Below are 15,369 nucleotides of genomic sequence, written 5' to 3'. Positions count from 1 at the left end.
CTTTTTAAGAAAAATTTGCCTCTCGCTCCTTTCCAAATTAAAACTAATCCAACTTCTCGGCTCAAAATCTTTTAAAGTGTGGCCACATATTTCAACTGTATTTATACGGTTTCAGCAGCTTTAATAATGACTGAAGCTCATGACGCAGATAAGAAAAGATGAACAACACCGAGCTCAATAATTCGCATTTGAAACACTATCCGCAATACTCAGTACGAAAGGCCGGAGAATTAAGTAATGTGCCGCCACCAGTCGGTTTTCTCGGCACGAACTGGAAACCAAAGATCGCGAACACGATAAATACTGCATTAACAGTGCACATGAACGAGTAGAATACACATAAAGCCGCCTTGCCTGTGGCGAAAATTCCCATGACGATAAGTATGCAGTCGCCTGAGTTCAAGGTGTCGTAATTTAAAAGATCAATCTTGATTATCATGGTCATATATGCGTCCCTAGCTGTAACTATTTTTTTAGGAAGCATATTGTTTGGAGGAATATTTTGGAACGAAGCACTGCATGCATTCAGATGGCGTTTTTATTTTTTATCTAATAGGTTCTAATAGGTCCTCGCCCGCTGACCACTGACGATAGTCTGGGAAGTGAGACTCAAGGCAGCCGCCAAGAATGATGGGGAAACATTTCCGTCCTGGTTTTCAAAGAGGGCAAGTCTTGCTACAAAAGAGTGCGTGTCTTTTGCTCTCGTATCTACGATCGCTCGCGTCTACGATTGTCCTAAGTCACTGAAATTGTGAGAGCTGTCAGACTTTCGCAGCATTAAAAAGCGAAAACTGATTTGTTGAGATGAAAGGCAAGGGCGCATCCAAATACCCTTTATGTGGGCGCCGTAATAAAAACAGCCTGAAGTTTGCCGGCTTTTTTTACCTGTAATAAACTTTTGCTCTTCCATCGAGTGTGGCATACAAGATGTGCACGTGAATAATGCGACGAACTCTTTTCTCGGCCTTTACTTACAGGTCGCAATTCAAAGCGCAAATGAGCATTCAACAAAAATTCGAGTGTGAAGATATTTCCTTAACTGCTCATTGGTCACAATCTTTGTTCTGAACGATTGTTGGAAAATGGTGATATCATGCCATAGAAATCCGCTGACTAGATGGTGGAGCAACAGCCAGAAAATATTTGTCGTGGATGGGGTGCACTGAAGTGCCGATGGATGTGGTAGTTCACGTTAATCCCAACTTTTCCATGTAAGCGGCAGCACTTTATTTGTGCATATTAGGCACGCTTTCCAAATATAATATATTAATGCGAATTCCAAGGGCACTTCAAAGATAAATACGGAAACTAATTTCTTTCATGGAGATGGAGTTTAAAACTATGAGCGGGATTAATACTAACTGTGGACTGCTCTTAGCAAAGCGGGTTACGTTCAAGAGGACATCTGAGCGGTTAGACGATACTCACACTAGATCTTTTTAAAATTAAAGCAACGGGAATTATCAGCTCCCCGATCATAGGATAATATAGCAGTAGCAAGTTCACGCATTAGGGTTTCCTTTCCTATGTTCTATTACATCTCGCTTGCCATCAATTCTGCCTTTTATAAGGAGCGATTTCTAGCTAAGGTTTTATGGTGGTGATAGCAGGACTGGAAGTATCAGGTCGATAGTACTTTTATTATTACCGATATTAGGCGTTCCCATCTTACAGACTAGCAATTTGATGGGCTGCCATAAATGGTCTGACAAGCCTTTTTCTTGTGGAGCACATTCTGCTCCTTGAACCCGTAAATACCTGCCATTATATCATCTTCGGATGGACGGCGAAAAAGGATCATTATTACGAGTAGTACGGCCACTCAAAGAGATGAAGGGATGCCTCCATGCAAGCGCACGAACAGCATTGTGCAAGGCATCAAGCATAAAGGCAAGCTGTGTAAACTAGATCCAAGATAGCCCGCTGAAGCAGTGGAAATGGGGTTTAGCAACGCTATCTGACGGCGCCGAGAGGAACGGCTGGAGAGCACTATTTCTGAGAAATGGTATCTCGCAGGGAAGCGTCCTAAATTTATGCGCAAAAAATTTTTTGTTGCCAAGCTCTTCCGTATCGTTCTGCAGGGTGTTGAAAGTTTGACTTTCGGGGTTTAAAAAAATGTGCAAAAACCACTAAACAGAACTTGCTTTTATACATGAGATATGCGGCCAAGCGGACGCAGGCAATGAGTATAATTTGTTTGGATTATTAGAGTTTAACGTCCCAAAGCGATTCAGGATATGAGGGACGCCGTAGTGAAGGGCTCCGGAAATTTCGACCGCCTGGGGTTCTTTAACGTGCGCTGACATCGCACAGTACACGGGCCTCTAGAATTTTGCCTCCATCGAAATTCAGCCACAGCGGCCGGGATCGAACCCACATCTTTCGGTCGAGTAGTCGAGTGCCATAACCCCTGAGCCACCGAGGCGGGTTCTATGAGTATAATTGTCTTTTTAGTATCAGTAATTAACCTAATGAAGTAATTAACTTTTTATTCCCTGCAGTTAGCATGCATGTTTATATTGAGATAGTGACAAGTGATGAATATTCAATTTTGCACGATTTTAGTAACGCGCGCGTGTACTGTGATATGCAGATCTAAATTTGAGTTCAACTTCAAGTTAGAGTTAACAATTATTCGCTTTATACAATGGCTTGATTATGTTCATGGTTAAGAGCTATGCTCTAGCCTCCGGAGACTAAAGTTGCCAGTAAGCTTGAGACAAGTAGAGTGTGCGGATCTCTTTTCACCCCGCTAGCTAGAGGCATTTCCTGTGCTGCTTTAGTTAAGCTGCTTTCTTTGTCACTGCGCTCAGCGTACTGGGGTTGCCCCATAAAAGCGGAATGGATATTTTTCCTGCGTACCACCACTACTGGAGTAGCCCCTTCCGAACACAGCGTTCACTCCGCAATAACCTTGTTTTGCCGAAGATCTCCGCTTCTACTGCGGAGCGGACTGAAAATGGTAGAGCCCGTGATAACAAAAATTGTGGCATTGCTTTCAGTCAAATTCTGAGAAAAGTAAGAGAACACCGCCTGGAACTCTTGTAGGACTGTGAAATACCAGACCTATGTGTAGCCTATGCCTGATTAATCTCACGACCTAGGGGCCCAGTGAATAAAACTAGTTGCGTTCTATTAAGCTTGATCTGCGGGGGTTCTTACCAGGCCATTGAGTCTACTCTGCCTTGGGCGACAACATGATGAGAGGGATGTTTGATACCCGGTGAGAGTAACCCCGGTAAGAGTAAGACGGAAATAACTAGAAGAACAACAATGGGAAGGAGCGCATATGGCAGGTTCTATCAGATCATGAATGGCAGTTTGCCAATATCTTTCAGGAGAAAAGTATATAACAGCTGTATCTTACCGGTACCCACCTGTAAGACAAAAACGTGCAGGCTAAAAAAGAAGATTCAGCTTAATTTAATTAGAACACAGCGAGTTATGGAAAAAAAATTATAGGTGTAACGTTAAGAGATCGAAAGCAGGCGTAGTGAATGAGGAAACAAGCGCGGATTAACCACATCCTAGTCAAAATCAAGAAGAAGAAATGGGCTTGAGCAGCGCATGTAATGCGAAGCCAAGATAATCGGTGGTCCTTAAGGGTGATGGAGTGAATTCGAAGAGAAGGCAAACATAGCAGGGGGCGGCAGAACGATAGATGAGGGGTGAGTTTAAGAAGTTTGTGGAGATACGGTGGCCGCAGCTGGCAAAGGACTGGGTTAATTGGAGAGACCTGGAAGAGGCCTTTGCCCTGCAGTGAGAGTAGTCAGGCTGATGATGATGACTGCGATGAAGAGTAACCTAAAGAACTCCCCATGATTACATCGAACAACTGGTTGCACAGGTAAAGCGATGGCCTCTCAGCATGTTCACCTCATCAGCGGATGCCACAGAGGTGCATGCTTACTACATGCATGTGTGTTCTTTGTAAGCGGTGAAGTCGAGAGCAGTCGCCACCTTGAATATGTTATGGAACGATGGGTGACGGTTAGTTCAGTCGTGAATTTGAGGTAAATGCGAGCTTGCGAACTCTAAGCGAAAATCGCTCGTCAAGTGAAACGCATGCTGGCTACCTCGACGTACGGCAAAGCTCTTGGCATTGTCTTTTCCGACGTCCTACAAAAAAATCGAGGCTCTTTTTTCCAGTCGTCTTCCAAAGAATTTCGGAAATACCAATGTAAAGTAGGCACCTTACGCCTGTCTCAACCTCCAGGGTACATGAAGAAGCAATGAATTTCTTTTTGAGACGCAGCGCAATGTTACCTTTCAGCCGAAACAAAAATTGCGCCATCACTTCATGGCATGGACTTGCTGCCGTGAAAGGAAGCTTCGATCAGACAGGCAGCCTGATCTGCTAACAAATACTCTTCACTATGTGTCGATCCTTATTTATCCTCTAGAAAAGGACCAAGAAAAGCAGTTTCACTTTTCCTTCGGGCCTACAGATGCCGTTCTGTTTATGTAGCAAGCAATCCGCCTGTTGTTTTGCCCAGTTTGCATGTTCATCAACGGTTTTTTAGAGTTATTAAGATTTTAGAGGGTTTCAGGATATGAGGCCTTGTATTAAACTGCAGTCCAGAAGATCATTCAAGGAAATAATAGGTGAGGTTACTATGGCAACACCAGTTGCTAATAAAAAGACTGTGGTGTGATGAAGCATTCCCGGTAATGCTGAAACCACCTGTGTTCAGGATTGCTTTCTGTCACAATGCTTCACACTACACCATTACATTGAAAAAGGCTATGAACGCGCTGCTATGACGGATTTATATCGCAAATCTTTCAAGGCATTACATTCAACGAACTAGCAATAATTCGCAAGGGAGGTCTGCCAAAAGACCGTGCAATCTCGAAACCGTGAACGGAGGTGGAAATTGTGAAAAGAAAAAGAGATGAAGGTATCTGGAGCGCAGTAACCTTTAAGGCAAGCTTAGAGACAGGTTCCAGATTGTGCTATACGTTCCAAAAACCTGCATAAAGAAACATGCAAGTGCAGGCCATGGAAAACGGCTTTACTTCTTTATGAGTGAGTGCACCTGCCGGCTTACAACGGGAAAGGCCTCCATTTCAAATATGGCGGTGCACGCGCTCTAAGGTGCTCGTTATGAAAGCGCTCTTGATGCTCCCCATCTAAGAAGATAGTCAAGGGATAATATGACTGAAGCAAGTCAGCCGTTAATGTCTGGAGTTGTGAATAAAGCCCCAAGGTATCCGTTTTACGTGGAATTCATAGTAAACCAAGAGCTTGAACGCTTGAAATGCGGTTTTAAAGAAGGCGTTTAGTATAGTTGTGTGGCCTCCTGTCAAAGGGATACTGATGCAGTGCGTTTTTTTTTTTTGCGGCTAAGCTTATGCCGGGGCAGTTTTGGAACAGTGAAGGGCTGTTTGGAGATATGTGCCTCATAACTTCACAAGGACGGTGCTCGTATTCACAATTTGAGTAGACCGTGTAGTTTTCGAAGACTTTTTTTTGGTAATTATACGCTAAAGAACTGGCCGTTTAACATAGCAGCGATAGTCGGAATACGCCTCAAGAACCCGCCTTCGTCATTTATTTGGAAGCGAGAAGTAGCGAAAGAAGCAGGAATGTAGGGAACGTAGTAAGCCAGCAGAAGTCCGCCTGCGCGAGAGTAGTACCGAATGAACAATGAAATACAAAAAACTACAAAAACGCCGCCCTCCAAGATGACGAGATAACTGCCTGAACCGATTACGAACCCATCTTGAATGCTTCCAGATGCCTCTGGAGAGGTATCGTCTTGGACTCGGCGTCTTTTTTTCTTTTGTTTTAGCTTCCTCCAGTCTTGTTCACCTACGGTTTTGCTGCAGATATCTGCGGGGCATGGCTGTGCTCACCGATATTTTTGTCAGGGAGAGGAAACAAAAGCAACTGTAGAAGCTTTTCAATTCCATCGTTTCCATACTTTTCCGCCTCACGAGTTGCTGCAAGCAGTTTCTCCCTGCTGACCGCCACGTGTCTGACTTTGAGAAAACGCAGTGATCGGTGTGTGGTGCAATGAAAAGAAGCATTGTACGCCACGCTTTTTTCGCCCTGAACAAAGTGAAGCCGCACAAAAGGGAAAACAACTAGAATACCGGAGCATGCCCTTGTTTCTCAAGAGCACAACTCCAAAGAGGAGCGGCTTCCTTGCCGCTTTTCACAGCGGAGAAGCGAGGAGACGGTCTCTTGAAAACCAAACATCTCCGAAAAGTGTCCGTTGGAGCGAGCGAAAGCACTGCAGGCAGATAAAACATTTGCAGGTCTCGGTAGTTGCGAAAAAGTGCTATCAGTGTCTATCAGAGAGACTCAGTGTGGCTTTCCCTATGCTTTTAAATTATGTGCGAAGCATCAGGCTCCTTAAATTGTTGAGCCGATTCACCATACCTGCTTCTTACGGGACTGAGCGAGGAAGTTTTGCTGTTGTTCACTGCAGCGAGCGTTTAAATTAACATTTCTCAAATTCTTCAAGATGCGATATGAAAAACCTTGAATGTTTTTGAAATTTTAAATATTCTTAAAAAGCGTGAAGTGGCGCAGATCATGCTTTGTCGTGCCTTTTTTTTCTTTTTTTGCAGAAAACACCAGATTTTATGCGAGGCAGGGCTTTAAGCGATTGGCCTTGTGCGCCCTGTATTACCAATGTGATCGAACGGTAAGAGCGGAAGTTGTGCGAAAAGTCTCTTATGCTACGTATGGCATCAAGATTACCAAAACCGAGGCCCTCGTTAAGCTGTTGAGCAGATAGAAGAACGCGAAAGAGGGGCCGTTATCCCTGCTACATTGCGAAGCTCTCACAGAAACCAAGGCGCGTGCATATGATGAAGTCACGACGCCACATGACCTAGGCGGCAGGTAGACTATAAACAATGCAAATTTGGACTAACTATGCAAATCGACAGTCATTTGTTTACAAAGGCTTTAAATTACAGCGATTACATAGATATACTACGGAACTACTTCGCAGAAGCTTTACGTTCGATCTAGTACACCATTCTGCACTACTATCTTCAACCTAATGGTGAACGTCTGATTATATTTCTTGATCAAAACAAAATATCAACCTAATTTCTGAGCTTTCAAAACCTGCAGTGAAAATGATTTCTGAGCCATGTAATACATGTATTTCAGACTCACGGGCTATTAATAAAATTCACATGCTTGCAATGTTCAAGCCGAATGGGATGAAAGAAGAAAAAGCTGCGTATATACTGAAGTTTGCCGCGTTAGTTTTTACTCACAGGAGGAAAAACACTCCAAGAAAGTGTTTCAGTTGAGGCGGCCTGGCTAAGGTGTGATGCACCTTTTTGGGCTTGTTTCTAATAAAAAGTAACACGAATGAGAGTCGTGTTCCGTCTGAACAGTTTGTGTGCGTTACTCTGCAGCCACCCGCAAGAGGACACTGTTTAACCGCTCTCCACACTGCTGGAACCTGAACCCGCAGGTAAAAAAGTGTTCAAACGCTCCTCGAGTTTGATTGAACTGGCGAACAGCACGTTTGAGCAGCGGTTAAAGAACCTTTGTTTAACTTGGGCCGCGCTGATGTTTGAACGATGCCCTGCGCAAACGACACTCTCTTTGGAGAGCGCAGTGTTGAGAAACCCAGTAACAATGCCAAGGTGCCCTTTGCCCAAGGATCTCGGCTGTATTGATGATCGCGCAGAAAGCACCATCCAAAACACTGCAGAACAATCCGCCGCGATGAGATTAGCGGATAGTTTCTAAGCAGAGTAAATTTATTAACTAAACGCAATTTCATGAACGGAAAGCGTTGGCTGTTTTTATAGCTTAAGTTCATTTCACACTTAGTGCCTTCTAATACATCTATCTACTTATCGCTTTGACTTCTTTTTCCATCTCAACCTCGCATCAATCGACCGTTATCTGGTGCATTATTTCTTTTAGTGCAGCGACAGTAAAGAGTTGTTTTAAACTTCGATGCATCAATTCATACCAATGAACCAAGCTTCCGTGCCAGAGAGGGAGGCTGGTGTTTATTGTGCTCGCTTACGGAGGCAATGAGAGCCGATGGCCTAGGCTGGATGTGCATAGATGCTTCCGCTGGATCTCGAAGGAGCGAACCATCGCCGAGAGTAAGGAACAGCTATCATTACTGTGCGACGGGTGTAGGTGGTTACAGGATACGTTGAAAAGCACTAAGGTGAAACAGTGCAAACATTGTGTGACGTCTTCGGCGGTACAGGGTACTGCTTACGTAGCGCTTCTTTTTATACGAAGCATATTACTAGAGCTACACTACAGCCCGTCGAGCGCGGCGGTGGAGCTACCATTGACCTTTAGCGTGACCACGTGACACCACGTGACAACATGACGTCACAGCAGAGGAGAGATGGGCTGCAGGCTCGCGCGGTCGGCCGCGGCGGTGGAGGCTCCACATCAGAGGCGCGGCGGCTGACCACGTGACAACATGACGTCACAGCAGAGGAGAGATGGGCTGCCGGCTCGCGCGGTCGGCCGCGGCGGTGGAGGCTCCACATCAGAGGCGCTGCAGCGGACCACGTGACGCTACAGCAGCGGTATAAAGCTGAGCTTGCCTCGCTCTCCGGGCACTTACGAGGCGGCCAGGTGTTGGGATGCCGCCTAGAAGCAGGGCTGATATGAACGAGAAGCGAAAGCTTCAGCGTGCCACAGAGACCGATGAAGAGCGGGATGAACGTCTGGCTAAGCGGCGTGCTCATATGCGGCTCGGCGACAACGTTCTACAACAACTGAAGAACAAAGCGAGGAACTTGTCAGCAATGCTTCCACTAGTGCTGCCACCGAGTCCGTCAGTAGTTCTACAAGTTCGGAATGCTGGAATGCTACGAAACGGAATAGGCGTGCCCGGGAAACTTCTAAAGAGCGACGGCAGCGACTTGAGAAAGAACGACCGATATTACCAAGCCTAGCCATCAATATGCTTCGCATCTGACTAGGCTTAACCTTAGCTAAGCCTCAGCCATTTTATTCGTTTTGAAAAGCATACAAAATTGAGGAAAAAAAATATTTTGCCTCCTAACTGTCGCCATGCCTGTGCGAAGTGAGCAAATTATAGGAGCCGCCGAGAAGCAGAGAAGATTAGGGGGCTATGATGAGTTCTTCAAAGCGACCATAGATTTTTGGACGCAAAATGCGGAAAAACTTGCCTCTACTGGACTCGTCGTGGATATCAGTCTCCGCACTGTCTACCCACGAGAAATTCTAGGGTTCGAAGTCGACTCGCGGAGATTTTTTTTTCGATTTTTATCTGTTATTGTGACGAAGAAGGACCACAAACTGATCGCTGAAATTGCTTACCACGCCCAGTGAGCTAGCGCACTAAAAATGCATTTCTGTAAGCGCGTCACTAATTACAAAGTGGGACTGCCAATGGATTTTAGTGTCAAACTGTACACCGAATGTATGACGCATGTATAGATGTGTTGAGGCAATCGTGAATTTTCCGTGCTTTAGACATCCGACTCGTTCCGAGAGGCTGGGGCTTTGTATGGATGCCGATATCCTTTGGACAGAACAAGTGGTAGAAAGTGAAATATGGAAGTCAATAAAGTTGTCCTTGAGCTGACACCAGGGAACCTTTGCTTGTTTCATGAGGTTATCATTCTTCTGTTGTTCTTTTCTCTTCTTTAGAGCATTTGCTTTATTCCGAGTATGAGAGCTACTTTTTTTTGCGCTTCAGAAAGGGGCTTTTTGGCGCAGTACAAATAAAAGGCAAAATGAGATGCCGAAGGCCAATTGTATATTGCGTGCTGAATTAGGGAGGTGAAGGACGTGATAAAGAAAGGTGACGCTGAGTATAAAGCGCTGCAAGATGCTCCTCGTCGACCGATTTTATATACCTAATATAACTGTTTGGTACTTCGATTTTATAGCAATTTTTTGTATCGTGTGGCTGTAGAGTCGGCGTTATAATAGCCGAAAGTGTTTCTCATTTCAAATAAACAATATCGCATTGTCATCTTCACATCGCGTGATTATGTTTTGGCAAGTGTAAATGAATTTCTGTCTGATGTGGTGTCAAATAAGTACTTAGCTAAAAGTTGTCTTGATTCCTTTCTGTGTTTTTGAATGTTGCTGTACCGCATGATAAGGGAGAAAACACGGAGCGGTCATTTCCCACACATGTGTAATCTGGGTGAAATAAAAGAAATATTGATGTTTGCGTCAGCCTAATTCATCGTGAAGTGTTATATAGTTTACTAAGAAGAAAATGCTAGCCAAGTGCTCAGCGCTAAAGTTTTTTAAAATCTGCACAATAGCTGCTGTAAGTTGATATATTTTCATCCAGCAGATTGCTGCTCATTGCGCGTATAAGTTCTTACATTAGGCTGCACAACGATCAACTATAATTATTTTGTTGTTACAGCCTATCGATAAGCATTTGGGTAGATCCTCAGGCGCATATTTTAATTTTGTACTCACATGCATTTTGCTGGCATTTTCAAACAAAAGCAGGATACGTAGCTCATACCGCAACATTAACACAGAGGTGCCCACACAAAAAAAATATGGCAGAGACGCCATAACGCATAACGGCTCTACTCGTTACGAGAGAGAATCCCTGCGAAAACGCAATAAGGGGAGTCAACAACATGAAATAACGCTACGGTAGGGTGAGCTATTGAAATGAATTGCCGCAAGTGCTGAGCGCCGAGTCATAGTTCTCAGTTTGAATGAAACGCATGTGGTCTAGAGTCTCTGCCTTCGCCAGTTGCAGGACGCTTGCCCTCGCCACCACTCCGCACTCCCCTCTTCCCCATCCGCTCTTAACTGTCAGATAGTGACTAGAAGCAGGGAGTGGCCCCTATTAGTCAGCTTCCAGGCTTCTGCCTGGAAGCTGACTAATAGGGGCGGGGCTGTGTAGCAGCAAACTCTAAAAAAGAAGAGAAACAAATAATCTGTGCAAAAAATAAACACCAACATTAAATAGGGAGAATCCTAAATAGAAATGCACGTTCATACCAATAATGTCAAACAAAAGAGCAAGCAGCGATGCAAAACCTAAGGTGAACCAAAAACTGACCAAATAATCGGTTTTAAGTGAACGAAAGGCGCTGTAGTCGCCTCACTTCTCAGTGGACACCTCAACCGCAAGGGAGGGAAGAGAGTAAGGTACGAGTGAAACAAAATGTGATATCTTAGCGGAGGGCTACAGAATATTTTCGACTACCCGAAGATCTTTTACCGTCACCGACATCGCGCAGTACACAGGCGCCTTTAGGGTTTCCGCCCACTGCGAAACGCGGCCGCCGCCGCCGAGTTCAGCGCTCTACTATTGAGCCATTGGGGCGTACGTGAAAATGGCAGCAGAAAGAATAGGAAAACGTCCGAAGGAGTCGGAAGGCGATGAGTTGATGCAGGTGCTAAATTCGTATGGCGCGAGGGTGTTTGTGGCCATAGAGCGCCATGGCCCAGACTGGCTCTCCTCTACTCAAGGTGGCGTCAAATACTCATTTCCCAAACATTTTACCTCAAAGAAGACAGGCAACATGCCAGGGAAATAGTAAATTTCAGGTTCTTCTTTTTCTTCTTCTTTGCACCAGAGGTGCACCGCCAGAGACGGTTTGTTCCAACTTGAAGACTTGAAGACACAGGGATAACAAAAAGGGATACTTGAAGTTTTATATACAAATATTTACAGCGTATAGAAGTTTAGACACTCGAGACAAATTAACGGCACAAGGACAAACAACAAAAAGGGCGGAACTGGCTAATACTAGGGGAAGCCCCTACTCGGCGTTGCCGAAGATGCGTTGCATCTGACCTTAGCGCAGAACCCCGCTTCCCGCTCCGGGGCCCGGTTTTAAAGCCCTAAAGGCCCGGCCCACATTTCGTGGCTTCCAATCATGTTACCATGTTCACATGATTGGTTTAGGGAGAGCCTGACCAGCCCTCCAGCTCCCGTAGGGTGAAGAACCCTCTCCACCACAAAATAAAAACAAACACAAATACACATTCGTGCCAGCACGTGCGCGAATCGGTACCGCGGGGCGGGGGGACACCCGAATTTCCCGGCGCGTTCGCAAGCGGCCGCGTTCCGAGAAAGGAGACGCTCCGCTTTGAGCGCCCTCAGCCGCGTTCCAATGACCCCGCGTAAACTACCGACCCTTTACACGCCCCCCCCAAGATTCTACAAAGGGCTCAAATGCCACTTTTAGAATTACAAACAAAAGGGATTAGAATTACAAGGGATTAGAATTACAAACAAACAAACTACCCTTCGGGTGACATAACATAAACAAAACGTACACATTCAAATGCGCGTTTCACACCTGTAAAACCAGCGCATTCACCGAAGTCCAAGCTGTCGCGCTGCGACCAGTTGCACGAACAAAACCAAAAACAACAAAATGCACACGGGCACCAACACAACATCACGCAAAATGCACACTTAAATACACACAGTGGCATGCCTGCCGTGCGCCGTAACACAGCGTCCAAGTTGGTGCGTTGCACCCAGTTCGCCTGCATGCACGCCGTCGTCCTGCTCGCGAATGAGCACACAGACACAGACACTCGCGAGTGGAGCGTTCACAGCACTCGCCCAATGCCCACGTGAGCCTCCTTAGTCGCACCGAGCGTCCCTGTGTGCGTTCGAGCCACTACGCGTCTCAAAGGACACGATTAACGCCTAATGTTCGCTACGCTCATTAGACTGATGCCACAACGGGGCGTGAACTGAAAAGACGGTGCCCTCCAGGATCAAAAACGTCCTGGTCATCGATAGGTGAAAATCTCTGACCATGCGGCGCACTTGAGAGCACTCTCTCTCCGGCGCACCAGTACGACACGCGTGGTGCGTAAAGAGCATAGCCCCTGGCCAGTCCAAATATAGCAGTACAGTCAGTCTTGCTGCACTTGATATGCCGACCTCTAGCACGGAACATACTGTTCCTCGCGTCGACTTTCAGCGTGAAAGCCACGCACCTGCCTCCTGCCACTCCACCTCGCCCGGGGCAATCTGCACCTTTACTGCACGAGCAAACTTTGAAACCGCCGCTCCGTGCTTGATCAGCGCCCGCTGGTCCCGTGGCATAGTCTGACTCCGAGGCTCCATGAGCTCCCTGACAGTCACTTGACCCGGGCTTGCCTTGCGGCAAGTCGCCACTCATTTCCAGGTCCTCAACTGACCTGGTCGGGCACACACCGGGTGCGTTCAACACCTGCGCGGCGTTCTGCCCGGTCGGCCCAACAGGCCCACCTCCGCTCTTTGCCTCGGATGAAGGGCTCTTGCCACCAGAAACGCTACGGGGCACTTCATGCTCCATACCCGACACAGTGTGCGGTTGCGGCAACGCCAGATTTTCACTGGCTGTTACTAGCTCCGCGTCAGAGGTCACAATCTTAGTCATAGAGCCTACAGGAATTCCACCGCTGTCCTGTTTGTTATCGGACACCTTGGTCACGATTGGCCATAGATCACTAGAATTGGGCTGCTCCTGTTCTTTGCTAGCCGCCCGCGGTGGCGGAAAAGCTGTGGTATTTCCGCGTCCTTCAGGAATCCTGTTTTCACTTCCTGAACCTTTCGCGGCGTTTCCTAAGAAAGATGCGTTCCCGCATACTGGCTGATTGCTTTCAGCGTCCTCACTGCTTTTTCCCTGACCTGTGCATGACAAGCATAATCCTTTGTCTTCCAGCCCAGGCTGCCTCACCTCTCGGGACTCGGAGCAGTTCTCCCTGGTTAGTTCACTAGCTTTCCTAGACGCCTTGAGCTCAGCGAGCTCCAGCGCTAGCTGCTGGCGCTTTGCTTCTAATTCATCCAAGACGCACTTTACATCCTGAGGTTTCTCCTCGCACAGCGGCGCCTTTCCTCTATTCACTTTCGCAAGTTCAGCCTGAAAGTACGCTAAGCGCGCCTTCGCTAATTCCACTTGGTACCTCACATCGAGTGAGGGCCGGCATGGATAACTCTCCATACCGCCGACTGTACCCCTCAGATGTCCTATCGGCTCGAACACAGGGACGTGAACAATGCGACCAAGGAAACTCACGGTTTCGATGCGTCGATCCGCATTGCCAGCTCCTTGGCGTCGGGGTCCACCGCCACTTTCCCCGGACGCTGCGATGAGCTGTCGCACGCCGCTGGTCCGCCGCCGGTGATCGAGTTCCCGACGCGCTGCTTCCTTGACCGGACGCAGTCCCGCGTCGCTGGACTACTGCCGTGGTCCTTACGTCCTTGCCGCCGTGTCTCCGCAGGTCCGTTCACGAACGCTGACCTGTCGCCTTGTCGTCACCTTTCTCCCTGCCTTGTCTTCTTCCTGCGCCGTCTTCCGATGGCCGCAGGATCCTCGTCGACTGCGCCAGTAAATATCCACAGGTTCTTTCGTCTTCCTTATTGCACCAGCGGTGCCCCCGCCAGAGACGGGCTTGATTAACTCGAAGACTGAAGCTCTTCGCACCAGCGGTGCCCCGTCAGAGACGGTCTCTTGATGATTCGAGACGCAGGGATAAAGGGAAAACTTATGTACAGTTTATGTACAGCAATTTACAATAGATACAAGTTTAGACACTCGAGACAAATTAACGGCACAAAGAGACAAAACAACAACAAAAAGGTGGATCTGGCTAATACTAGGGGAGGCCCCTACTCGGCGTTGCCGAAGATGCGTTGCATCTCACCTTAGCCCAGAACCCCCGCTTCCCGCTCCGGGGCCCGGTTTTAAAGCCCTAAAGGCCCGGCCCACATTTCGTGGCTTCCAATCATGTTACCATGTTCACATGCTTGGTTTAGGGAGAGCCTGACCAGCCCTCCAGCTCCCGTAGGGTGAAGAACCCTCTCCACCACAAAATAAAAACAAACACAAATACACATTCGTGCCAGCACGTGCGCGAATCGGTACCGCGGGGCGGGGGGACACCCGAATTTCCCGGCGCGTTCGCAAGCGGCCGCGTTCCGAGAAAGGAGACGCTCCGCTTTGAGCGCCCTCAGCCGCGTTCCAATGACCCCGCGTAAACTACCGACCCTTTACAGAAATCCTCCTACTCATTGTGTAACCGCCTCATACTCGGCGGCACTGATACCCGCACCTCCCGCTAGCTAGGCATATGCTCAAAAAACCAAGCCACCCCTCTGGCAAGGTGGTGAATATTGGTAGGAGAGGAGGGGTGCGGTAATGATTAGATTCGCCGGCGTTCAGCGCGTGCATGGAAGTTTTATCGAACCGACAAACTGCACCTGTCACACAGGCAGCATGTACTTCACGCGACAAGGGTCTTGCGCTAAACCCTACCAGGATGATTTACCCAAGGGTTACTTCTCACAGTAAGGATTACTTCCGGTCAGCGATTACTTCACCCTGTGAGATCTGTTCCCCGTTAGCCACTGTAACACGAGCAAGGAGGCCTATTTAGTATAAAGTTTATGAGGT

Source organism: Amblyomma mixtum, chromosome 4 (assembly GCF_055824585.1).
Source record: "Amblyomma mixtum isolate Tamu chromosome 4, ASM5582458v1, whole genome shotgun sequence".
In the NCBI taxonomy this organism is placed as follows: Eukaryota; Metazoa; Arthropoda; class Arachnida; order Ixodida; family Ixodidae; genus Amblyomma; species Amblyomma mixtum.
This window is presented reverse-complemented; position numbering follows the sequence as displayed.